Raw genomic sequence first — 27,118 nt, 5'->3', positions numbered from 1 at the left:
CGGGAGGGTGACGGTGCAGGGTTGGGTGTCGTGCTTGTGTCACCAATCCTGGGTGGGGAAAGGCCCTTACGCGGCTGCTGACAGCCCAGTCCCTCGGCGGCACCCCTTTGTCTGACACCATCCTCCCGCCCCTGGCACGGAGATCCCTCTCTCTCCAGCACAGCCCCGCTGTTGCCCACGTGCTTTCCCGTTTAATTCCAGACCTGATGTCATGACCGAAGCCCATGACTCGGTCCTCGCCGCTGCCCCGTTTCTCCGACACGCCGGCAGCAGCTTGACTCTGGGCTTTGCCCGGCGCACCGGGGCCGGCTGCGGGAGCGGACAGCGAGGTGCGGTGCGGTGCCGAGCCCCGGCGCCGCCCCGCCGCTGCGCGCACAGGGCCGCGGCCGCGCTCGGCTGAGCATCCCTGCGCCGGCCGCCCCTGCCCAGCCCAGTCCCCGGTACCTGTGCCCGGGGGCAGCGCGGTGCCGCCCGACCCAGGTGGGTCCCGCCGGCGCAGGGGGCACCTTGGCCGGCGGGCGGGGGCGGGGGGCGGCGCGGCGGGGCTGCGGCGGCGGCTGCCCGCCCCCTCTCTCCCTCCCTCCGTCAGGCGGGCGGGGAGTGCGGGCAGCGGCGGGGCGCAGCCTCCCGGGCCGCAGCGGGGATGCGCCGCGGAGCCCTGCGAGGAGGTGGGCGCTGAGCAGCGGCGCTGGGGGCGCGCAGGGGCCCGTGCCCGGAGCCGGAGCGGCGGGACGGGCCGTTCTGAGAGGCGCGGGTCGGGGCGGGTCGCAGCGGGACCGGGGTCGGCGGGCCCCCGGGGGCTGCGCGAAGGGCCGGTGCCGCGGGGCGCGGCGGTACCGCCGGAGGGTGGGAGCGGGCCGGGGCGCAGAGGCGGCGGGGCCGGGCCGGGGCCGGGGCTGGGGCTGGGGCAGTGGCCCGGCGGGGGCTCTGCGGCCCCGGGGCGCAGCCGGAGCATCCGGACCGCGGGGGCCGGGCCGCGGTTACGTAACGGCATCCGCGCACAGAGATGCGCCCGTGTCAGCCCCGAGCCCGCGGCTCCGCTGTCGCTCCCCGAAGTCAGGATTTTTTACCCCTTCCCTGCAGAGCAATTTAAAATGCCCCAGTAAACTGTATGGTCTGCGAGGTTCGGTTGTAGATTAGCTATTGCCAAGTTGATACAGTTAGGATACCTTTGTTGTTTTCCTTCTGTTTCTCTCAGAACCAGGCAGGAACGGCCTGTATTCCCAATTTACTGGCAATGCTGCAAAACCTTTCCAAGTACTTTGAAGATGTATGGATGGGTTCGTTAAAATTGACATTTGGAAATCATCTGTTTGTCAGAAGTGCTGATGTTTAAAATGACTATCTGACGTGGGTTTTGCTATTGGCTCATCATTTCAGTTTATAATTGCTGTAGTGTGCTGTGAGGCTACATTGTTGATTTTCTTCCCAAAAGCTTCGGCAATGCAGATGCTATGGACTAACAGTAACTGAAACAAAAGACCTTGCTGTACTTCTCAGAGCAAATTAGGAAGCCAAGGTCGAACAGCGAACTGCAGCACAACTTGTATGGGGAAACAACAGAACAAAAGTATTCACAAATCTTATTAGACAGTTTAAGTGAAAAGTGTTCCTTAAATAGACTCTTACTCAGTAGATGAAAAAAAGGTGTGAGGAAATAGCTATTTTAGGACTACAGTTAACTATATCAGCTCAATTTTAATGGAACTAGTACATTTAATTGCATTCCTAACAGATTTTCTGTTCTCCAGATGATTAAGTTGCAGAATGATACCAACTCAAAGATTAAAATCTCATCAAATATCTAATGGTTTCTGTACAATTTAATTGTGTTTGGTTTATAATAGTTCTTTTCTAATAACCAGCCTTTGTCCATATAGCTGTAGATACTATAATTAGACTTTTTTTTTCTTGGTGTAAAGGACAGGACCTTGACCTTTAGAGGTTTAGCAGATGTGGTTGTTATGGATCTTATACATTTAGTAAAACATTTTTAAGTATATATAATAAATAGGGTTTTCTTTTTGTTTAAAAACTACACAAGAAGACTAGTTTCTCTTTTATTTCCTTTTAGATAAATTAACAGAGATACGTACAAGACTGATTATTTAAAAACCTTAAAGAATTTATATTTAAACTACCTTTTCTGTATAAATACATGGTGGGATGTGTATCTGGACAGCAATGCATTGCAGGATTTGTGACTGAAGACTTGCTATACATTTTCCTTTGCTACTGAGGGCTGAAAGAGGTACCTTTTGTTGTACTGTAGTTCAACAAGCGTGCTTCTTCCACTTCCTATTAGTTGGCTATTGCACTCACAGATCCTCCATAGTGCTTATGAGCTGTACTGATAGGGGTCTTGTTAGCAGTCTTGCTTATTACTTGCTTATTTTTTGTTCTTAGTCCATTCTGGTACTTATTCATAAATCTCTGTGATGTAAACACAGGTTCATGTATACTCGTAGGAACAAGTGTGCGGTTTTTTTCCAAGTGCTGATGTTGAAAGGCTGTACTCTATGGATGTGATCTTTTATATAACCATCAAAAACATAGCTTTGCTCACAGATGTGAGAGTTCCTGTGCATCTGAGCAGCCATTCGGACATTACTACAAAGCCACCATGGCTATGGAAAGATAAAGCTTTGTGACTTCTGTAGTAGGGGAGTCCCCTGTCTCATCTATTGCAAATGGTGGTGGAGATGGGACTGCTGTCCTTTGCTCCTTCTTCCTCTGGTCCACTCTGGAGACAGAGGCAGAGGGTCTTCATAGTACTGCTTCATTTTCCTTTAGTCCTCTGGCACATATGTGTGTGATATGTACATGTATTGTACTGCTGCACATTTCAGCTGAGGCATGGTCTGCTGATGGATTTCGTAGTGTGATGGAAGCGAATGTTTTTGTTCTTGTTTGGCCAAATACATGTGATATCAGCATGGGTTTTCTCTACCTTCCCCCCCCCCCATAATCCTTTAGAATCCTGGGAATTTACACTTCTTTACAGTGCGGCTTTGCCTCAGGAGGGTTGTGTTTCTTAAGGGTCTTAGTCCTCTAGGTCAGCCCTTTTGTGCCTGTGACATGCCAGAGAACCTGCTGTCACTGCAGTGGGAGACGGGAAGGAACTGCTAGCGCTTCACTGCTAAAGATGTGTGTGTTTATATTTTTACTGTGTCTGTATGTATACAGTGAGCCTATCCTAATGGTTTATTTAGCCCTTATGCCTTAATTATGCAAATACTTGAACTCTTTTCTAATTTTTTTTAAAACACTGAGCAATTAAAACAATTCCCAGAGATTTCTGGGAGGGTTTTTCTGTGTCTTTCTTTTTTTAACTTTGTAACTAAATACTTTGTGATTTTGAAGTTTTTGACTGTCCTGGCATGAGAAAAGGCAGCAGTTTTTGCAGATAATTTTCATGAGAAATTTTACTCTGGGCAATTATACTTAAAAAAGTAATTTCTCCAAGAACTTCCTTCAGGCTTGTGTTTCTTTCTTAAACTAAGTTTAATGAGATTAAAAAAATTCTTCACACTGGAATACTAAAGTAAATACTTACTTTTTTTTGGGGGGGGGGGGGAGGTTGGTGTTGAATTTGCCATATCAAGGTTCTAGGTGTTGAAGGAAGCAGCAACAGGTATAATACACAAATGAAGATGAACATGCTCGGGCCGTTTGAGGGATGTTGGATTTTTGGCAGATTTAAAACATGTCATAGATAGGGAGACTGCAGCTGCCGAAAGTCTAGTGACAAGGTAGTTGTATAGTAAGGTGCCAGGTAACAAACTCAATTTGGTTGTAATATGAAATATTAAGGACTATGTAATTATAGAGCTGTAGAATGGTTTGGGTTAGAAAGTACCTTTACAGGTCCTCTAGTCCAACCCTCTGCAATGAGCAGGGACATCTTCAACTAGACCAAGTTGCTCGGAGCCCCATCCAGCCTGGCCTTGGATGTTTTCAGGGATGGGGCATCTACTACCTCTCTGGGCAACCTGTTCCAGTGTTTCCTCTCCCTCATCATAAAAAAATTTATCCTTATATCTAGTCTGAATCTACCCTCTTTTGGTTTAAAGGTGTTACTCCTTGTCCTATTGCTATTGTCCTAGGCCTACTAGTAGAGTTCCTGCTATGAGTGGTGTTACTATGTTTGTAAATAATGTCACCATGTCCATACCACAGTTTTCTTAGCTGTAAATACAAACCCACAGCTTTCAGCTATTTCCTGTAAGTCAGAATACAGACATGAAGGCAGTTAAAAGGGTTTTTTTAAAATGCTGCTGCTGTATATATCCTGACGAATGGTGTTTCTGGCATGTCTCTCTTTCGGGGTTGATCCTTTAAAAAGAGTTGGAAAAGGATGGAAGAACATTTTGGTGCTGGTAGCTGATAAACCAGTGAAAGGGAGGACAGCTAAATGTGAAATGTGGAAGCTGAGAGAAGACCACGAGAGTTACCATGTATAGGCAGTCAAACTCATGTATTTTAGGGAAACTTCTGGGCTGCACAGACCGTTAAGATATTAAGGGAGGAAAAAAGTGAACAGTGCCAAAATACTAGAGACAACTGTTAAAAGAGGAAAAAGCAGGGTTGGTTTTACTGCAGTTGTTTTTCATTTTTTAGTCAGGGTTGGCCCAAGTGACATCTGAAGGGTCCTTCCAACCTGAATTATTCTGTAATTCTGTTTTGGCATGAAAGGTGAAACCCAGAAAATTGATAATTTTCTATTAACAGTGAAAAATTGATGGTACTCAGAAACTCTGAATTATTTTTTTTTTCTGCATATTAATCCTACAGAATTTCAGATAGATTATAAGCTGGTTCCAAGTGAAATGTGTCACTATCTGCTGAGGGCTATTTACATAGGGGGTAGCAGCAGGCAGGGAGATGCTGAATTTCCAAGCTTTTCCTTCTGAGAAATCTACAGGCTGGTCGCTTAAATGGTTTCAGTGTGAGCCCCACCATCACCAACTCAGAAACTGAAAAAGATTTTATGTCATTACTTATTACCTGTAACTTTAAAAAGAGAAGTTTAGAAGGAAGAAGAGGAGTAGTAAGTTGAAGAAGAGTAAGAGGATAGGTCTGGAATGTATGGCAGTTGGAAACTCCTTAAGCTAGGAGAACTTTATAATGATAGAAATGTTCACTGTAGCAGAGAGAACAGATGCATTTTGAAATGAAGTTAAATAATTTCTTTTTTTTTTAGTTCCTTAAAAGTGAATATATTTTAATACTAATTGAGAGCACATCTCATAAAGGCAATAATGGATATATTAATTTGAGGTGTAAAGGAAAGAAGTCTCTAATTGATTGTGAGCTTAATATGGAATTGCAAGAATTTTAGGTAGCAGGTGTCATGTTACACTAGATTCGAAGATTAAGTTTTCTACCAAAAAACTAATTTTTTTTCTGGGAAACTTGGCTTTCTTGTCTTCTTGCTGGAGGATGGAACCTGTACTTCTATCAGAGTGCAGTCCCTAGGCATATCTTGAAGGTTCTGTGTTCCTCAATCAAATATTTCACATTTTTGGAATCTTAGCCCTCCTTCCACTCCAATGAATCTTTTCCTCCTTATTTTGGGATGCTGAGAATCCAATGGATAAGCTGAATCCACCCAGAATTTAGCAGATAGAAAGTCCAGTCTTGGTTATGATCTCTCACAGTGCTATCTGACTGCTTGCATTCATAACTCTGCTAAAATAGGTGTTTTATTTTCCCTTTTTTACGGTGGAAATTGAGAGATGGAAATGATTCTAGCCTATAAACTACATAAAACCCCCAGCAGTTTTCAGTTCTCATGAAAAATGTGAAAATCAAAAAAATCATGCTTAGCCCCTGTTGAATTTCACGTTTCTAGTCCAAACAGAGATGCAAAGGAACTGATGGGTTCTCTACCTAAAAGGCTGAATTAAGTGATCTCTGTGGTATTGAATGAAGTCCCACTCTCTAATGCAAAGGCTGTATTGGTGGTACGAAGCTTTTCTGTAGTATCTGTTGTTTCCAATTAATTTAATGAATTGTGATTGTGAAGGATGCAGAGGTATTAAAATGATGTGTTGGATCTTTACATCAGGACAGTAGGGCATATATCTGGGATTGCCTTGTTATGACGACAAGCAAACCTGAAGTAAGTAACATTTGTCTGAGAACAATCTATAGATCGATTTCAAGATACCTTATCTTGGAATGTGATATCCTTTTTCAGATGATGAAGTGAAAAGTTTTCTGTTGAGAAATGTAATAAATTCAGGTTGCCCAGAGAAGAGGCTGTATGAAACTTGTGCCATGGGGTGAAGACTGCCTGCTCAGATAGGGGAGACCTTGGCTACATCTGCCCACCTCTAACTGATCTGATTAATCCTGGAAAATGAAAAAACAATAGAAGAAATTTGTTCTGTAGCAGTTGCTAACTTCATGCTTCCTGTCACATGTTTGAAGTGGGAGACCGAAGAATTACAGAAACCTTAGTGATGACTGCTAATTGACCTTAGATATGGACCATGGAATTGATGAGACCTTTGATGGCTCATGCTGACAGTTTAAATGAGAAATAGCCCCACGTGTGGGGGAGCATTACAAGGGATATGCACATACCTCTGCCACTTGGAAGGCTGAGCTGGAGAGGAACAGCCTTGTGCGAGGTCCAGGCCACTGGTCAGGACTTTGACACACTGAGCAGCTGGGGTGAGCATTCTGTTCCTCAGGGTCTCTGGTGCCAGTGTCACTTGGACCTTGAGTTGTGTGTATCCTGGAGCAGACGAACTGGAATAGAAATGCCACACTCATCCTGCTTAATAAAACGCTACTAAATTATGTGATACAGTGGTGTTTCTCTATCCTTGCAGCTATCCCACCATCCTCTTCCCCTGTGACAAACCCAGTGTGGATATGGTGATCTTACATGGGATTTGGGTCAAGAGGATTTTCTTTGAACATCCTACAGGAACGGTAACAGGCTGATGGTTCTTCTTCCTGTTTCACCTCTGCCTTTACCATCCTGTGTGTGGTCAAACTGCATCTGCAGTGGGGCTACAGATGGCCTCTTGTCCCCACTTCTACTCTATGACGATTTTTATGCCTGACCTACTCAGGGATGCCTGACATCATTTTGATCTTGTTCAGGAAAACAGCTTTTAACTGTTTCTTCCCTTCTGCTTTTGAAAATAAAATTCAATCTTGTTTGAAAAGAAATGGCACTATGATTGGAGAAGTGGTAAAGAAATAAACCCTGTGAGAAATAAACCCTGAGAGAAATAAACACTGTTGCTCATCTTCTTAGATTATGATTTTTGAGATTTTGGCCACAAGATAAAAGTTTCTTCAATTAATTTAGTTTCTAGAGTAGGAAAACATTTAGGATAATGATAGGGAACAGTTTATTTTCTTTTATACCTTTATATTCAGGATGCTAGTTTATCATGTTGTCTCCTGGTAAGGATTGATCTAGGGAAAATGGAAAGGCAGAATCACTAATGGAGAACTACAGAAATGGCAACAAAGGTACCAGATAAAGGGACTTTCAGCTTGAAAATTGGAAGGTGGAATGTTTAGTTTAGTGATAAATGTTTCTTTTAGAGTGGAGTGGGTCAGCTGGGTGAGAATATGGTGGCTGGTGATGGAAATGATACTTGGTTAAAAGGAAGAAGCTTCAACATAAAAGAGCTTGCTGAGATCTGAAACTTGGCAGTCGGTGTTGAGTCATCTTGAGGGTCCCTCTGACCCCAGTGTGAGCATGACATATGCATCCCTCTGGTAGGTAATTATGTCTCTTTCCTGTATAAAGTCTGTGTTTCTTGGTTTTAATCTGTTTCTGGAAAACAAGCTTCATAAGATATTTGCAAAAAATGAGAAAGATGGGAATGATCTGAAAGGGAGCTACAGAGTAGTCAGAGGATGAGTCTGGATGTAAAGTATCAGTGTGCCCCTGGTACTGGAAGGTTACCTCTGTAGCCATACAAATTCTGTGTCTTTCTTTGTAGTGGTTGAGGAATGTGTAAAATCCATCTCATTTTTTCCCTCTTCTGGTCAGCTGAATGCAAGTTTTCTTTCCAAGTTCGCCTGTGCCTGACAACTGTGTTCTGTAACACAGAAGTGTGTTCTGTCACTGTGTAACTTCTAGTTATGTATGACCTATAGTCAGGTCATACATTGTTGCTACATGGTTTAATGTTCTTGAGTGACATAATTGTGGGCAAAAATAATGCATTCTCTGACTGAAGAAAAAAAAAAGAGTTCTATAATTCCCCTTAACTGTGACCTGTATTTGTGTGGGTGTAAAATATGCTGTGGGAAGCTAAATGTAAATTATATGGTGTTCCACTGAGCAGGCTTTTCTCCCTTCTCCTAATGCCTGATAGTGTAGCCTACATGTAAAAGCCATGGTCAGTTTGCAGTATGCAATGCAATGCAATTACTTTTTGCAGTGCAAAATAGTCTTAAAAAAACCCAAACAGGGTATTTTCTTTAGTAGCTGCAAACTCTGTCTCCTGCCCAGTCACCATAAGTACCATTGTGTGACAGAGCTTACAATGGCTAACTAGAGTGGCTTCTGTCTCTAATTAATACAATAATGGTTGTGTTTTCTTTTGATGTGTATTGAAGATTAATGGGGCAGGCCTGAAAATGGGCCAGAGATGAGGGTTAGAATTAGCCCAACTGACTAACCCTCAGACCCTTACAGGACTGTAATAGCTCCACATGGTTGTGGAGTGTCTGTGAGTTTAAGGGATAGAAGCAGCTTCAGAAATAATCTATTATTTGCTTTTTAATTTTCATTTCTGGTGATGCAAAGATTGTGGTTGGATCTGCAAAGTAGTTGGTTGATCTAAAGTGTAACAATGACCATGGCAGCTTGGGTTAATAGCTCCTACCATTTCCATAATGGCTGCTATATGTACCCATCTGCCTGAAGAAGAGAAAGTGTGCTACAAATTTAAGTTTTGTGAGCTACATTAGGAAGAGGAGAGAGTGTCAGATTCTTTGCCTTTAAAATTTACAAATTCTTATTCATAAATTTCTTTGGTTTTTTTATAGTGTTTTGGCCAAAACAATATAATGTGAATCTACAAAGGGTAAGTTTGAGTAAAACAGCCATGCTGTAATCACTTGGCCTTTCCTAAAGCTGTGATTTTTTTTTTTTTTTTAATTCCCTTAGGTTTTGAGTTTCCCAGTTGCAATGCCCAGACTGGTTCCCCAGAGGCTGTATAACAGATCGCTGCTCATAGTTCTCCTGATACTTTGTGCCTTCCCAAGTGCCTCGTTTTTCTCCTAACTGTATGGCCTTTATAGTTCCAAATATATACTTGTCCTCTATGATGTGTGCACATTCTAATAGTTGAGATGTTACTCAAACTGTTAATGCACTGTTAATGTACGAGGGCTGTGCACGGGGTGGGGGAGGAAGGATCATTTCCTCCAGCTCTGATACTGCTGCCTACCCAATCCAGAGCTGTACTGGCTCTTGGCTGCCAGCTCGTGGTGCAAATAAAGGGTGATATCATTATCCCCTGCCACCTTACAGTATTTCTGGTATAATTAACTTCTGATATATTCATTATTAGATTTTCCCCTCAATGTTCTTTAGAATTTTGAGAGATTTATTCAGTATTTGAAAATTTTTGTGCTTTCTTCTTAACTTTGTGAGTGTATTAACTCAATAATTTTGCATAAAACTATCAAATGTCAGTCATGAATGTATGCTGTTTCTCTTTACTTTTCCATATACTATTTCGTATTTGAATTGTTTTAAAGGTATACACCATTCTTTTGTAGAGTTAAATACATCGACTTTAGCATCTTCTACAATTTCTTCATTCTTTTGCACATGTGGTTTTTTGTAGCAAGTCAGTAAAAATAATTTAAAAGATGCAGTAAGGAATTATGCTGTGTGAAAAATAGGTAGATAGGGATAAAAGAAGGACTTGATAAACATGGTGAATTTCCCTTGAGGGCAACAGAAGTATGATAGCTTACGTCAGTTGAAGGGGTTTTAAATACAGTAAACCAGAACTATTTAAGCTGTCATTGATGTAAATTAGGCTCATAGCCCTCTCTAGAAAAAGGGCAATATCTCATAACAAAGAAGTTTTATTTCTTGATGCCACTGCGTGGGTTCAATAGTAAGCTCTCTATCTGTTTTCCTTTGGTTCTCCTGCTTTGTCTGGTTGTGGACACTGTGCTCAGTGCTGAGGCACACAGAACATGCTTGTGGAGGGCATAGCAGCTGCAGAGATTCTATACTTCAACAACTATGGCAACATTTCCACGTTGAAAGCTGATGGAAACAAACTGCTCTTTAGGCTACAGATACCTTGAGGAACACATAGTTCTGTTTTCCTGGCTGATTCTTGGGAAGTTTGCCATGAGAACTGTGTCATACCTTTGTGATGTAACACTCAGAAAACCACCAACACTGTCTAAATCTGTTTGTAGATGTAATTTCTTATAAATAATGCAATGAGTACAAACTAATTTCAAAGCTAATTTTTTTAAAGCCAAATGCACCAGGGGTATGTTCATTGCCTCTGGCTTTCCAGCACTGACACATGCTTCCTCAGCTCTTGCCCTCTGTCATTCTGCCTCTCCTACCCTTTAATTCACTGCTCTCTGAATTTCAGTCCTGTGCCAGGGCTCACCCATCCTTCAGGGTATGTCCCCTTGTCCTGGCTGCCAATGCTCCATACCTCTTCTCTCCAGCTGCCAGTCCTGCATCCCAGCTGATGCAGTCTTCTGTGCTTCTCCTGGGTGTCCTTAGGCACCTCAGGAGATCCTTGGCAGGTATTGTCAGAGACTGGGAAATATGAGAGGAAAAAACATTTGAGAGCGAAATGCCTGAATATTCACAGTGTAAGCATACCAAGGAAAATCAGTTATTTTCCTACCAGTCTTTATGCCTAGTAGCAGTGTAAGGTGCCATTTCTTAATGGCAGCAAGTGAAATATTTTTGCACTTGAGGTTGGTCATTCTGTCGAGGTGGGTTATACATTTCAACCATGCTGAAGCAGATTTAAACATAATGGTGCAACATCCAAATGCAAGTTTCTCGTTTAGAAGGACAAGTCTGAACAGAAATAAATGTCTGTGTGTGTTGTGAGATCCAGAAAGTAATTCAGGCAGACCTTTCTAAAATTTTTCTTTTTAAACAATCTCACTATGCTGCAAAAATGACTTTCAGTTCTTTAGTTTCCCACAGGTTACAGCACAGAAAATCAATACTTTTTCAGCTAACGTCAATTTTTTCCATTAAAGGATAAATGAGGAAGTGTGAAGGTTCTAGTCTTCTCCGACTTCTGTGTGCTTCCCAGACAGCTACTTTTAATTTATCTTTATATTTTGTATAGTGTGTATTTACTGCTTGTCATTTTATTCTCATCGCCAAACGTTGCTTATGTTTATGAGTTAAATACTCAAATAATGATGGAACCGTGGTGCGTGTTTAAAGTCTTTGTTCAAGTACATCAAGTTAAAAGGGTGAATGTTTTTTGAGGAAATTAAACTTTGTAAGAAACTGAAAACAATGCCTATCATGGGTTAGTTTTTTGCTCATTTGGAAATGTGCTGGCTTGTGTTATCTTTGTAATCACTGAAATTTGTCAGTGTTTAACTGTTGATACTTTGCAGGGTTTGGTCAGTTTAATTTTTACAAACTAAAATATGACAAGACAGGATAGACAGTTTACAAATACTTTCAAAGACTAAAACATAAATATTTGAAAGGAATGCATTGTAGACTTCAAACTCATAGCCTGTTATCTTGCTGAGGGTCTGACTGGAGTGGTGGGGACGTGGAGACCGGTGCCCTGGGCAGCTTTAGAATGTGGTAAAAGAAAAGAAAAAGAAAAAATTAAATGTCCTAACTTTTTTCAAATGCATAGGCAAAGTTTTGCTTTGTAGAATAGATGCAATTTTCCTGTTTCAGGATGCTTGTTAAAAATCAGAAAAAATAAAGATGAATTTGAGATTTTCTTTCCAGACCACTGTAATTTCGAGCCGAATATCTACAGTGCTTTTTCCCCCCTTGTTAATCAGCCTTTTGGAATTTTTATAGTCAGGAAGCTGTCCCAGAACACTTATTTGTCAGCTGTCACTATGTAGCATTAATACAATTAACCTTATAAGTCCTTTTTTCTTCCGTAGTATATTTACTTGGTAGTCTTTCAAGGATCATTTTGCTGCTATTTTCTGTTGTTGATTAATTTTGGGACAGGTATTGCATACAGCAGGGGAGTTTTTCTTCTGTGTAAATGGCTATGGGCATCTTGGCTGAGGTTACTGACACATATTTGGCTAAATGCTGACTTACCAGCTATTGTGAAGGATTGAAAAATGTCAAAAAAATAAACTGAGTTACTTAAGAAAATTAGTGTTGCCCTTACAGTTGGAGTGATCTGTGAAGGGAGAAAAAAATTTGCAAGAGACCTTGGAAATCAATATTGAGATAAAATAAGTGTCAGCATTAACAAAATATTTTATGATGTTGGGGTATGAAACTGTCCCAAAATACCTTAAAAAGAAAAGTGGCTAAGAAAAGTATCATTATTCATTCAGTGGCAATATGCACATTAGTGAATAGTTTCAGTTGAAAAACACCAAGTCTCACTTTTGAGTAGAACTTGGATGCTTTTGTGTAATTCAGTTTTCTGGTATAAGTCTCTGAAGGTATATTTATTTAATATAATGACAGTATTATGACTGGTGATAAAATTTTTGGGGGGATAACATTTATGTGTAAATAGATCAAAATATATTTTCGCTGTCTAGATGATAGGTGGCTCAGAATCAATGCATTTTATGCTTGTGAGTTTAGAAATACTGAGTTGCCCTAACCTGAGTTTATAGTTTGTGAATGGTAACAAGGAGTGGAAGGAGAAATTTTATCTATATTTCTATTCTTATGGTATCTTTTATGATATTTAATATAGTAGCATTTTATCATTTATACTTTTGGCATTAATCTTGCATGAAATATTTTTTTCGGGATTATTCTTATGCCTAGATGTTGCTGTTGGATAATGTGAGGAGATTGCTCAGTAACTAAGAAATCAGGAACATTCAACAGGAAGCCTTAAAAGAAGATGCTGTACTTCAGACCATGGGTTATAGGGCATTAGAAGCTCAGAAAAACTTGATGACTTGAGTTGCAATTTCTGACACAGATCGTGAGGGCTGGAGCACATCTCCTATGAAGAAAGGCTGAGAGAATTGGGGTTGTTCAGCCTGGAGAAGAGAAGGCTCCAGGGAGACTTTATAGCACCTTCCATTATCTAAAGGGAGCCTTTTTATAAGGGTGTGTAGTGACAGGACCAAGGGGTAATGGCTTTAAACTGAAAGAGGGTGGGTTAAGATTAGATATAAGGAAAAAATTCTTTACTTGAGGCTGGTGAGGCACTGGAACAGGTTGCCCAGAGAAGCTGTGGCTGCCCCCTCCCTGGAAGCATTCAAGGCCAGGTTGGATGGGACCCTGAGCAACCTGGTCTAGGGGAAGGTAGCCCATGGCAGGGGGTTAGAACTAGATGATCTTTAAGGTCCCTTTCAACCCAAACTATTCTGTGCTTCTATATTTAGGTCTTCATGGCCAACAAAATATGAAATGAACCCTTCTATCCATTTTTCTGCTTTGGTGGTGGTACATAAATCTTCTGTTTCATAAACATGTGTGATTCCCCTGAAGAGGGAAGAGGATGCTTGTGTTTTGGTCGCCAGTTTTATTCATGCAAGTTTATCATTAGAATCCTGCCCATATTTTGTTGAAGCTCGTTCTGGAAAATCCAAATTTGTCAAGATCTCACATGAGAATAAGAAACTCTGAGTGGGAACAGTGCTCCCTGATTTGTCAAAGTCAGTGAGCAGAGGGAGGTGGAATACTTAATGAAGACTGTTTGATTGGAGTTTGTGACAGCCAGCACATCCTCTCGGCTCTGGCCAAGACCACAGATAAAATCTTATGGCAACTGTTAACAGCGAAGGTGGAGGTGTGGATGGAATCCTGGCAACAGGGGATTTAATAATACAAGAATGAAGTCTGATGTCATCATGAAAGAAAATTTTTAGTGTCCTGTCTAACAGTAATAAATGCCTCCTCTTCGGGTTGACAGTCAGTCCTAATAGAATTGCAGGTGAATGGTGAGCTGCTTCCTTCTGAGATATCATTATGAGAGTAATTGAAACAACCAGATTGATGTTCAGCTGCTTACTGCTCGAGGTCTTTTTGTTATCTTTAAACCAGTGTTAATTTAGGTCACCCTTTAAGAAACCCACGTATGCTTTCTCTCTTGAGTGTATGTCTCTATATGATGTCTAGAGATATCTTGTTCATTTTGGTGCTAGTGTATTGTATGACATTTCGGTTTATAATCTTTGATATAAAAACAACAGGGCTTTCAAAATAATTTGATAGTTTACACTATGTATTTATTTATTTTAGGCATCTTTCTATATTCCTACTTCTAAGTATAGTACCAAGTCCTTAAAAAGTATTTCTTATATTGACAAACAGCATGGATACACAAGTGCAGCAAGAGTCTGTGATTCTGTAATATTTCTGCCCTGTGATTTGAAGTGTTCAAGTCCTCCTTAAGTAGATGAAGAACTACAGGTGCTGCCAACTTTGAGGCCTGCACATAAATACTGTAAGATCAAAAGTGTTTTCCAAAAATTAGCTCATAATTGAAAACAGAATGAAAATAGAAAAAAATCCACAAAAGTTATTTTTTTCCTTTGTAACACGAAATTAGTGCAAGTAGTGTTGTAAGTCATTTGCTCACATAGCTCTGCAGAAAATTAACACATTGCCAATAGTAATAGTTGTAGGGACAGACAAGTCTTACTTTAATTTTCCTGTTATTTATCTCCTGAATACAGTCCACCAATGTCATTTGTTTTTTTAATGTTTCAGAGTGCATAATAATTAATAATAGAGAAATATGACTCCTGTTGTGTCTTCCCCCAGGCTTAAATAATAATGTTTTGTCATATGTATTTATATTGTATATGTTAAAGTGTCATTATGAAATTGAAAATGTCTCTTGAGTATGTTTTATGAAAGTTGAAGGCCCATGAGTGCTAATGGTGGGATATTGCTGACCTTGTTGGTGTATTAAGTGCTTGTGGTAACATTTTAGGATGCAGAACATTTTGATAGTCAGTTATCTGTGACATGGGCCTCTCAGGTGGTCTTGTTCAAGTGTTCTCACTGGTAAAATCTGCTTTCTTATGTTAGAGAACTGGAGTGCTTTCCTTGGACAGGGGAAAATGCCGGAAAATGTGAAACGCGTGGAAGGAGCCACCCATTATGGCTAAGGAAGTATTTTTGAAAAAAAAAAGAATTGCAAGTACATGCAAATCTAGGTAAACAAACACTATATCAGAGCTTTCTGACCAGTTGTGGATAAATAAGTACATGAAATTGCTACAGTTATATCTCTTACTCTGTCTATTGGGAACTATTCTCAATCTTTGGGAACTGGGATGATCCATGAGGAGAAAAAAGGGTTATAGTCAAGATTCTTTAGAGTACTGCTAATGGCTTTGAAATATTTTTGTTGCTTTTTTTTCCCCTCCTCGACGTGAAAGGTGAGCACAGGATGGATGTGTTACATTAAGTCTGCTGAGCCTGGTGTCCTGCCCTTGACAGTAACTCTTACTGACACTTTTCCTCTGCTCTTGGACTGGGAAGTGTTGCAGGGAGTTTAAGATACATTTTTCCCTCCTTACTTGGTCCAATCAGTTCCTGGACCATAAATTTGGCATGTATATGTGCTTGCTATAGCATACTATAGTAAGTGTAGGTTTGGAGAAACTCTGGAAGGATAGACTTTGCTTCCAGTAATATGGGTGTAGGCTGGGGAAACCTTTGTATTACAGGGCAGAGACTGAAGTGAAAACAGAGTTAAACATGATTAAAAGAAAAATTTGGGTAATTTTTCATCTTTCTGCTATGGTCTTAAAGGATCCGCTGTAAGTTTCTGCATGGCTCCAGGGGCAATGAAAACCAGAGAGGTTTGGGTGGATCTGTACCTCCTGTGTGCCAGGCAGAAAATAGAGGCAATATTGGGATCCAGAGGATTTTGGACTGTTGGATTAGGAACTGCAATTTATTGGTTTGTTAAACTCTGAAAAAAGTTTTGATTTTGTGAATTTGTTAGTGAATTTGGATTAAATTTACCAAATACTTTACATAAAAGGGAAAATAGAGAAAATTTTGAAAAGCTGAAATTTTATCTGAATACATTTGCAATGAAATGTTCATTTTGGTGTGTCTTGATCTTTAAATGGTCTTTTCCCCCCAAATTGCATGAAATTTCTCCTTTCTTCCTCCTTTTGGTCTCTGAACTAAAAAAAAAAAGCTGCTTTTCATACAGCCAAAGTAGGTTCTTTTTTCAGTTAAGGATTTGAGGTTTATGAAACATGTCAATAAACATACCCAAGGAAAAACTTACTTGTTCCAAAAATATAAGGCAGAGTTTCCTAGTTAAAAAAAGCCATCCCAGCATATGGTGTGTTTCTTTTGAGATGCAAAATATTCATATACTGAGATGAACCCTCTGGAGGAACTCTGAGGAAGTAGCTCTTGCTCTTAAAGCTTCTGCTTTTGTTTGTTTCAGCAGACATTTATTTTACGAAAATTTTTCATCCCAATCTTTAAAGGATGTTAATAGTGCCTTGCCAAAGTGCTGTTGACAATCTGTTTCTTGTAGGATACTGTTACATATATATATATATAAGTTATAAATAGCTTTTTTTATATGTTTAATTTTTCAGGCCAGGAGAAACATTGAGATTTGCTTTCAGCATGAGTCTAGAGTAACATTGTCTCTGGCATAGTAGTTGTTGTAGTCTTGTATGACAACTTATGTACAGTTATATCTTACATGACTTTAATTGCAGCATATACTGGGTTTTATGTGTGGTTGACATGTTATTGCATACAGGGCTGCCCGATGTATATTTTTTCAGTGCCTCACTTGTTGTAGCAGTAACCTGTGTTCGCTGCCCCTGTGCTACTGTGACCTTCATACAGACCAGCAGAAAAAAATCCATCTTGTTTGCTCAGCATCCCAAAAGGCAATTAGGAATGGTTGCCCGAGCAACATAACATCCTTGTCAAATGCCACAGGGATTTCTGTTTCTGTTCCCTCACAAATGGCATACTTCCATGCACAAAACAGTGGAGTAGCGAAGGAATGTTGTTGCTTCCCATGTGTTTTTTATCTTTGCTTGGACTCTTTTCTGCTGAAGCAAAGACACAGAGTAAACAGAGGAGTAGAGAAAAAAAAAAGGCAGCATGAATAAGGGAAGGAATCCTATGGGAAAGAGAAGTGGGGATGCTCTGCATTTTGGATAGAGGAACAAAGCAATGGAAAAAATCCAACAGACAAGATTGTCAATATGGAAGAAGCATTTAAACATAATGAAACCACTTAGAAAAGGAAAAAGGGAGAAAACATGGGCAATGCTGGAAGAGCAGTATAAAGGGGTAAAAATGGGAAATATTTTTTTTTAGCATCTAATAGCTCTTACATTAAAACTGTATGAACTGTATTTATTAATGAGATTTGTCTGTTGAAAAATCTGTAATACAGGCTTTTAAAATTTTTTTTTATTATTTCATTTTTAATTATAAAGAAATCAACAGACTTATTGATGCTTTGATACTTGGGTAGGTTTCCCTAATACAAAACCTACCGAAGATCCCTTCTGGATGCAGGTGCCTTATCGATCTCGTGGTTTAAGGCCCACTTGTATTTTGCAGCCAACAGCACACAGGGGAGCAGTATGGCTAGTATCACATCTGTCTGCCTTTTTTCTTCTCAGCTTGAATGAAGCTATCCTACCTATTTACAGCTAGGATAACTGTGGGGAGGCCTTGGCACCCATCCAGACAAAGGGCTCACGCTCAACGTCTCTACATCCATAGTGGGATGCTGTAGCTACTTTCCTGCTGTTAACCCACCTAATTTTCCTTGTTTTATGCACATGTAGCCTGTGAATTCTTGGATAGCTGATGTACTGTAGGAAGTATTCATTCCATCTGTTCAGAGCATTTGAGCTTTATAAAGAATTCAGAACAATTCAGAGGTTTAGACCTTGACTATTTTTTTTAGACCGTAAAGAATTATATGGAAATCTTTTGAAATAAAAGCTAAGCCATGAGAAGAAAATAGCAACAACAAACTAAATAGGAAATAACGAATATCAAAAGTAGATGATTTTTAAGGTCCCTTCCAACCCAAACCATTCTATAGCTCTATGAAGTATCTTCTTTCAATGTTTTTCCTGAAAGGGCTGTGTGTATGTATTTGGATTTTAACTACCTGAAATCTCCTTAAGAGTTAGTTTATTCTGCTACTTGCGTGCTACTTTCTTCAATTTGTACAGAAAGGTATTCCTTGCTAGTCCAGAAGTTTGTGTTCTCCTTTAACAGCTTTCTGCTATGTAATTTCATTATGGATGATATAATCTTTAAGGCTGTGTTTGTTTGTTGTTTTTTTTTTCTCCCCAGTAGTGTGGTTTGATGGGATCACAAAATCTGTTACATTGATGTGTGTTCTAATATATTAAATCTAATTTTTGCTGGTCACTCTAGTACTCTGTCAGCTGCTTTTAATGTAGCTGCTACTGCCAGCGCTCACAATGACTACAGCAGACTTGTGCATGTGGAATTGGGTTTAGAAATCAGGTTCACTGGCTTATAAGTTACAGAGCTCTAATGCCAGCTACAACAAAACTCATCTCCCTTCTCTGGGTGGCTTAATAGTTGACATGAATTTATTTTCTACTTTCATGGCATCCACTTCTGTTCACATCCTGTTTATGTTTTAACCTGACCAACATCTCTTCATATTACTGCCTGATGTTTTGAAGGCAAGGTGAAGATTTAGGAGGTTAATTTTAGGATCCACCTAGTTAAAAAAAAAACAAAAATTGACTCATCTCTAAGTAAAATGAAAGTAGTGTGTTTGGGTGTGCTGTCCTCAGGATAAAGCATCTCTGTTTATATAAATAGAGATTTTTATTTATTCATTTGTATGAAGCACAGCACATTTCTAAAGTGTAGTTATAGATAAAATTCTTTGTATCTTTGTATAAATGTTATAAATAATAAGCAGGCAGACCTAGTGTAATTTCCCTAACATTTAGGGAATAGAATAAATTTTACTGAACTGTTTTGGGTTTTTTCCTTTCTACCCTGGAGTCAAGATCTGCTTTATGGTATGTGAATATACAGATTCATAATTTCTGTCTATTGACTAAAATATATATATTTAAGAAAAGAGTTTATTTACTGTTTAATACAAAAAATGGTTACTTCATACTTTGCAAAGCTTTTTACTTCATAGGTTGTTCAGTAAATTCTAACTGCCCTACCTAGAATTTCTTGTTTTAAACAATACATTCATGATAATCTCCTTATAAAAAAGCAAATGACCATTCTGTAATTGTAGAACTCTTTTTTTTCCTTCCATTTATCTCCTTTACATGCAGCCTGTGTAATCTTACTTTCTATTCTTCTGATCCCTTATTTCCCAGGAGATCTCTATGTATTATTATTTTTCTTAGATAAAAGTAGAATTCCTGATACATTTCCTATATGTCTGCCATTAACATGATTGGGAAGGGACTTTCTGGGCTGCTTTATTTATTTATTTGCTTGTATTCCCATGCTGGAGTGCCTTGTCATATGCAAGTCAAGTGGATTGGTGAGTCACTGTGATGTTAAAGTCAGATTACAGTCAACCTCCCCCATCTTACTCAGTTCTTTGGAGATATATGGTCACTGGTAATGAATCATCTCTTGACTTCACTGATATATTCCTGTTATTTCTGAAAACTTTGTTACTGTGGCAGATGTAGTACAGATACAGAACAAAATAAGATGGAATGCACGTCATAACTGAAAGGCACTAGCTGAGTTCTGGTTGCAGAGTTTTTATGTGCAGTACAGTTCAAGATACACTTCTAGGATTGGTACAATTTATTTTTTTTTTTTAATCACTACATAATGAGGGTTTTTTTATTTGAAACCGATCAAGGAACATACCATTTTTTACAGGCAACTTTCAGAACAGAACTGCACTTTTATGTGCATTGGGGAACTTTTAAATGATAGGAAGATATGATAGTTGTCTTACTTGGTCTACTACATGATACAATAGAAAAATCTCCACTTGTAATTCCTGCAACAATCTAATTGATCTGCACTGTACTATCTACAGTAATTCTACTCTTTGCTTATACCAATTCCATTTAGAAACGTTACAAGACAGAAGCAGAAGAAACTTGCAAAATGTGGAATATGTAAAATTTTCCTAAGAAAGGATGTTCTTTGATGTTTGATCTTTGTATACTTTCATACCTAAACAGCAAGAAGGGAGATTTAATCCATGAAACATATAGCAGCTAACAAGCTGTAAGTGATGTCCAGGTGCTAGAAAGATGAATGACTTGTTGGTAGAATTGCCTTTTTAGCCTTTAGGGCTTGGCATGCTTCAATGATCTCAGGCTTAGAGGGAGGTTAACAAAGATTGGGAAGAAGGATGCTCACTGATAGTGGACACACAGAATGTAGAATTTATGGGCCACAGGGGCATCTGTTGGAACTCCAAAGATAAGGAAGAAACTGCAGTTGTACTGAAATCAGCTCCAACTGGGTGACAGCTGATTCCAAGAGGAGGAGTTCGCAATACTGACTCACGGTCCCAAGGAACCCACTGACTCAAAAGAATAGAAAGACTAAGCACGCAGACTAATTAGCATGAGAAGTGAGAGAATCATTAACCAACAGAAGACCATTAATAAGAGAACTATGTAACTTGTAGCAAATGAACATGAATTCCTTTGTTTGCTAAAATGTATAAATATTAAAAAGTTTTGATAGTTGATGTGCTGATTTGTGGAATACCACTGAGCACCCAGGCTTGCGCAACTCTGAAATAAATTATCAGTGTCTCTCTCAAGTGTGTAATTATTGGCTTGTTGCACACTGGGTAACAAATTCGACTTTTGTGGACAACAAAACCACCCAAATTATTGAATCACATCACTTGCAGTTCTGCAGTGGGCAATAATTCCTGAACGTCTGTAAAAGCATCTGTGTGGCCAGAAGTCAGAAATATGCCCAGCACTGTGAGTCCTATTGTATCAAAATCACAGAGATAAAAACATGAACTACACTACTGAGAAAACAAACCTATCTCCACTGTCTTGAGGCACCCCAGTGACTTGGAAGCATTGATATGTCCCCAGCAGAGTTTATTCTCATACTCACATGCCATTCGCCTTTCCTTCCTTTCTGAATTCTGCATAACAAATGACTGAATAATGCAGTGAAGTTGTGCAGTGGATGTGAGCATCCTACGAGCTGTTGAGAAACAGTAATTTGATTATCTATACTAAGATAGAACCATTTTTTATGATATTTAAAATACTCAGTTTTCCATTCTGGTACAGGAATAGTTATGACTAAAATGCTTTCCCGAAGAAGTAGCAATACAGCAATTGGTACATAATTTTGACTTTTTTTTTCTTTTATGATTTTTCTGTGGCAAGTGTGAAGGTGCTCTTTAAGTGATTTGTATTTTACCTTAGCTTGGATCTGTCGCACCCTTATCTCCCATGTGGCTTCAAAGACTTGGTTTGTAGCATTGCAGGTGTAAAGATGATGTATTTGATCATTATGTGCTCTGTTTGTCCTGGCTCTAATAGTGGCTTTTCTGGTTCAAGAAAGGCAATGCAAGCAGCATCTGCAGCTTTGTGGCAGCTTTGCAGCAGTTTCAATCTTCATAAGTGTGTCAGCTTCTTCCAATGAATAAGTACTTCACAGCACTATTTTCTCTTTGGTGGGCTTGCTCTTATATCTGATATGTTCCTTAGGAACCAGTCTGTTTTTTAATGTGATTCATCACATTAAGGATTTGTGTCTTTTCTCTGTATCTGTTGGAGTAAGAAATGAGACCCATTAAATGACAATGTTGATTTCAATGAACCTCCTTTAGTGACAAATATGTATATGTGTGATATCTTTGAACTGACTGTCCTAATACATAGACAGTGTTTTGGTTTTTGGGGTTTTTTTTGGTTGTGGTTTTCCGAAGTGATATTGTGCACCGAGATATACTAGAGTTGTGTATCTCTGAGGAATGCAAAGCATCCAGGATTCCTCTCTGTTTCTTTGTCTCATGTGTGAAATATGCATCTTAGATAATGAATCTAAAGTTCTGTGATGACAGTTGGCATGCACAGAAATAGTAGTTACATAGTAATTGTCTGGTGATGCTTGTAGGTGGTCAGGAAGTGCTGGTGTTTCTGATGGTGCTAGTTTATTCCAGGAGATCTCCCTCATTCCTGTAGCTCCATACGTACTGCAGCCTTGGTCTGTAGTTCAGAAAGACAGTGTGTCCCAATATGTGTGTGATGGTGGTTTTCACTTTTTCTGAAGTTTTGTCAACACTTCTATTTTTAAGCATTTATTAAATCATCTTCATTAGGGTGCAGTTTTTCATATTACAGAATTAAAATCTGAATATTAGAGCAAAAGTATTTCTGTAATAATTGGCTTTTGTGGCCTTTCAGCCCACCAGATAGGCAAATAGTCAAAGTCTAAAACATTTCAGCATAAATAAGATTTTCCAAATTAGAATAGTTAGGGTCACTGTGACTACAACTCTGAGTTTTTCTGTGTGACTGTAGAGCCTAGGACACTGCAGAGTATCCCTGGTATCTGCAGTGTGGAGCATAGGCAGTGAGTCATAAATGCTCTTCTGTCTTAACTATCTTCAGGAGGGAGGATAATGCAAACACAGTGTTCCTTAGCTATGGCTTCTTTCCAGGGGCTTTCAGGCAAAACTGAGTGGCAGTAGTCCCAATGGCTTTTGTGATGGGAAAGCTTTTATTGGTTGTGTCGGTAACACCAGCACCTTTCTTGACATGGTAGACCACTAACTGATGTTAGTTAAGAGTGAGGTTTGGTTGCTGTCAGCTTGCTTTTAAAACGTGACCCAGTGGGTTCTGACTGTTCCTGAGTTTTGAATTACAGCTCTGGTATTTGTACATGGGTGTGCCAGCATAGTCGGATAGGAAATTACTAAGATTCCTTTTATAAATAAAATGATGAATCTTGGGTTTATGCTGGTATGGAAGCACACTAAACCATACAAATGTAGGAACTTTTTTAAAACATCCTAGATTCCCCTAATTTCTGCCTCTTACTTCTCTTTTCTTTCCAAGCATAAGAAAAAATATTGAAAAGGCTTTTTTTTTTTTTTTTTTTTTTTCTTCCTGACATGGTATCGTATCATTTTCTTCAAGTGCTAGATGAGGGCTGTTTGGATATTTGCAGATCCATAAACTACTGCTCTTATTACATTGAAAAAACAGTTCAAAGAGAGCTAGCTCAACCTTCTTACACTATTAGCATACCATTAGATACAGGTCTGTAGGGAAAATACTGCAAGATGTAGGTGTTACTCGCTTCTGTCCTGTTTTTCAGTTGTAGAATGTCACTTTGGTTTTACATCTTAATTAGCTCCCATATTTAGTAATTATATCAACAGAGAGAAATGTAATTGCATGCAGTATTTGTTTCTCTTGGAGTAGTAGTTAATATCTTGGGATGTGGTTTGGTTTTGGTGGTGGATTTTTTTTTTTTAGGGGAACTCTGAGTTAATTATTTAATTGCAGTGAATGTTTTGAAGATAATGAGTGCTGACCTAATGACTACCTTCCCCTTTTCTTCACTTTCTAATATGCTGCATTGAATTCCTCAGTTTCGCTACTGGAAGTGGCCATTGCATTTTATAGTTCCCAAGCAATTGGAAGAAAGAGAGACTAGTCTCCCTGATAATCAAATGACAGGTATTTTAAATACCACTTCTCATGTCAGGTTGTCCAAGCAGGTCCATATATATGATGGCTAAATAGAGACTGTGCTCTACAACGTACACAGCAGTTAGATCCAAGAGAGCTGAACTGATGAATAGTTGTGGACTACCTAGAAAATGCCATTATAACCAAGCTTCTTCACAGTAAAGAATAATAGATTTGTTTTAAAATTGCTGTTTACTGTAGTCCATTGTGTTCAGGATTGAATAAGGAATTGGAGCTTTTATTGCAATTCTTTTTGTTTTGCATTATTTTCAGATTCAATATTGTAGCGATTTTGCCCCTTCCTTTATTTTATGCAGTAAAGTCACGATTAGAGGCTTTAAAGGAAACAGTAGTAGCTTATGCCTATCTAGAACAGATAATATATTTCTATTTGGAAGATGCTTCAAGGAAATGGTGCCTCAAGACTTTGGCTCTATTCCACTTGATTGAATGTACCATCATTGGAATATTTCATCGTAAGTTAGGTGATGAGTCATTTCTGACTCAGAGAAAGAAAAAAAAAATCAATCTATAAAGAAACCCAAGATTTGAAATGAGAATGACAGTCAGGACAGAATAAAAATAGGGAATGTTGGAAATCTGGATATGAAATTCCCTAGCATCTCCATTTTGTAGTCTTTTATTTGTCTAGTAGATGAAGTCATAAAGAAAAACCCTTGAAAATCAGTCTCTAATTAATGAAAGCTACTGTCAACAGTAGTTCACTTAATGAAGTGGAATATATGGCAGACTTCTCTTATATGCTAAATTTTTGAACTGTTAGCTTTCAGTTTACTTCACTTGGGATAGTGAGGAGATGTTTGCCACATAAATATATAAAGGCACTGGTAGGGGAAGAAGGCAACAGAATTGTAGTGACAGCTCTTTTACTTGGAAGCATAGACCATAAAAAAAATGAAGTCCTTGTGGTCTCTTTAATGTAGAAGTCACAGAAAATAGCCTTATTACTTGTCACTGATACTGTTACAACAACTTACGTGAAAGCCTGCTAATATCAGTGCCATTGTTGAGTCCTTTTTGTGCAAATTAGAGTTATGTCCTACGTTCACTATTATTGGTCTTGCCAGTCATCCCAAGCCATTCAAAAATCAGCAGTTTTTCCCTTTGAAAAGGGACTTACTGAAGTGCCACTCTAGTTTGGTGAAGGCCTCAGAGCGACAGGAGATAGAGGAGGAGAAAGGAAGAGAAGAAAATATGTATTTGTGATGGACAAACATATAGTTTCATAATGGTTTGAGAAAACATGCAAACATTTTAATAAAATGAAACAATATCAGACTTCCACATACGTACTAGTTACTTGTTTTTGCTTAATGTTTTAAAGTCAAGGGAGGTAGCTGGATATTTGCTACATAGGCACAGAAAGAGGAAAACTAGGAATATTGTACTTGGTGTTTCTCTCACTTGTGCTTTGATATGAAACTTACCCATTTAGAGGATAGGCTGGGTTAATCATTGTATTTGGCTGGATCAAATTTCAAAGAATATGTATAAATAGTTTATAATGCATCCTTGTCTTACTGTCTTCTCTGCTGAATTGTCCTGCAGTTGTGAATATTGCAGTCTTATGTTAAAGTTGCTGGATAATATTTTTATTTGGATTTTTGTCTCCCCTCAAGCTGAAGGCATCATTTCCTCATCTCAGAAGGACCAAAAAAACCCCCACCAAACATTCTAAGAAGCACAACCCTAATAATTCTAGGAGCTTTTATTTCTATTTGCCACTGCTTTATGTTTTAGTTGCTTCCTCCTCAGTGTAGAAAGGAGATGACTGTGTTAGAAGTAGCATCTCAAGAACATGATCTGTCCTGTCAGCACTTCTTCATTAGTTTTGCTATGCTGAAACTGTAAAGGAGGCTTCAACCCAATGTTGATCCTATGGGTATTGCTGGCTTTGATCATAAATTGCCTTTCCTCAAGTGTCTGCTATCCTTGATAGTGCTGGGTTTGAATTTCTGTATATGTTGGAAGGCTCTCTGACCCAAAATGTTTATCAACGCTGAAAACTTCCCTCAGATTCCTTTTCATACAGCAGTTCATTAGCATAAACATGCACTTACTACATGCAGCTCTCTACCTTCTTGCTGTGCCTTTTTTTTAAAGTTCTCTTTAAATCTAATGGATGTGATTAAAGAAGCTGATACCATTAGCAGGTAAAATGAATATTCCTGCGTCTCTGTGACATCCTTAGCCTTTGATTATTTTTGGCATGTGGATTAATACAGTGTATGGCAAATATTGTGGTATTGGCACTCAGCTACCACAGGTTCCTGAGGGTAACTACTTCAGACTGAAATTGGTGGTTTAAGCAAATAACCACAACATGTAATTACTTTGTTAATTAATATAAAAGCTCTTTAGTTTTCTATAGCTTCCATCTTGGATTCATTATGACAAGTTAGAAATGACCATTATAAATAATGAAACAGGATTTTTATTTAAACCCCTATGTGAAAATCTGATCTGGAAAAACAGGTTTGTCCTCTTTATAAAAATAGGTTTGGGAGTTGGCTCCTGCTGAGCTGTTCTCTGGAGGCTGGAAGCAGAACTCAGCTTAACGCCTTGTGCCACGAACAGCATTTCAAGCAGGGCGACATTTTATTGTGGAATGTGAGAAAAACCAGTTTTTTACAGATCACGTTGACAAACACAGTCTGTTAATGGTTTGCTAGTGTAAAGAACAACACTTAAAAAGCAGGCAAAAATAGTTCTAAAAAGACCTTTCTAGGCCACAGCAAAGCCATATCCAGCTATGATTTACCAAACACTGACAAAATCTTTCTCACTTCAGTGTTGCCTTGTGGAGAGCTCTGCTGTACGCTCTGTTTTTACATCTCAGTGCTGCAGCAGGCAGACTGTATTTATAAACGGTCAATTAGCACCATCATCACTAATCTATGGATATAGTATGTCAGGGAAATACCCATCTGAAATGTGATGCAGTTATTCAAGAAAACATGGAGATACAAGGGATCTATCTACAGTTTATATCCCGCATTTCTTTTCCCTACTCCTTCAAAGTAAACCATGTTGGGACTGTAGATTTGTAGATACCAGTTTTGAGGTAGAAAGTTCCTACAGAGGCCTTACCTGTCAAGGATAAATAATCCCTGAGATGTTTGGAGTTATTGATCAGTTTTATTCTTGGAATGTACTAGTTGCACAGTTTCTTAACCTTTAATTGGTCATACTTAAGAGCTGGTTTTTTCCATTGAGGCCTATCATATATATTAATGTA

General features: G+C 39.1%; 1 protein-coding gene across 6 annotated transcripts in view; it reads left to right on the top strand.

The window, feature by feature from the left end:
• The first annotated feature begins 415 nt into the window (after positions 1–415).
• OSBPL6 (oxysterol binding protein like 6) overlaps positions 416–27,118 on the top strand; it is an 89,592-nt gene continuing 62,889 nt past the window's right edge. For 3 of the 6 annotated variants that reach the window (XM_032693104.1, XM_032693103.1, XM_032693098.1), the window contains exon 1: positions 598–668. The gene's annotated coding sequence lies outside the window, so the exon portion shown is untranslated. Of the gene's footprint in view, positions 481–597; positions 669–14,605; positions 14,625–27,118 lie in introns of those variants that run through there. The other 3 variants (XM_032693100.1, XM_032693102.1, XM_032693101.1) reach the window with 3 other exon arrangements.

This window comes from Chiroxiphia lanceolata, chromosome 7, assembly GCF_009829145.1.
Source record: "Chiroxiphia lanceolata isolate bChiLan1 chromosome 7, bChiLan1.pri, whole genome shotgun sequence".
In the NCBI taxonomy this organism is placed as follows: Eukaryota; Metazoa; Chordata; class Aves; order Passeriformes; family Pipridae; genus Chiroxiphia; species Chiroxiphia lanceolata.
Note: the sequence above shows the minus strand (reverse complement) of the source record. Positions and strands in the feature narration are given on the sequence as shown.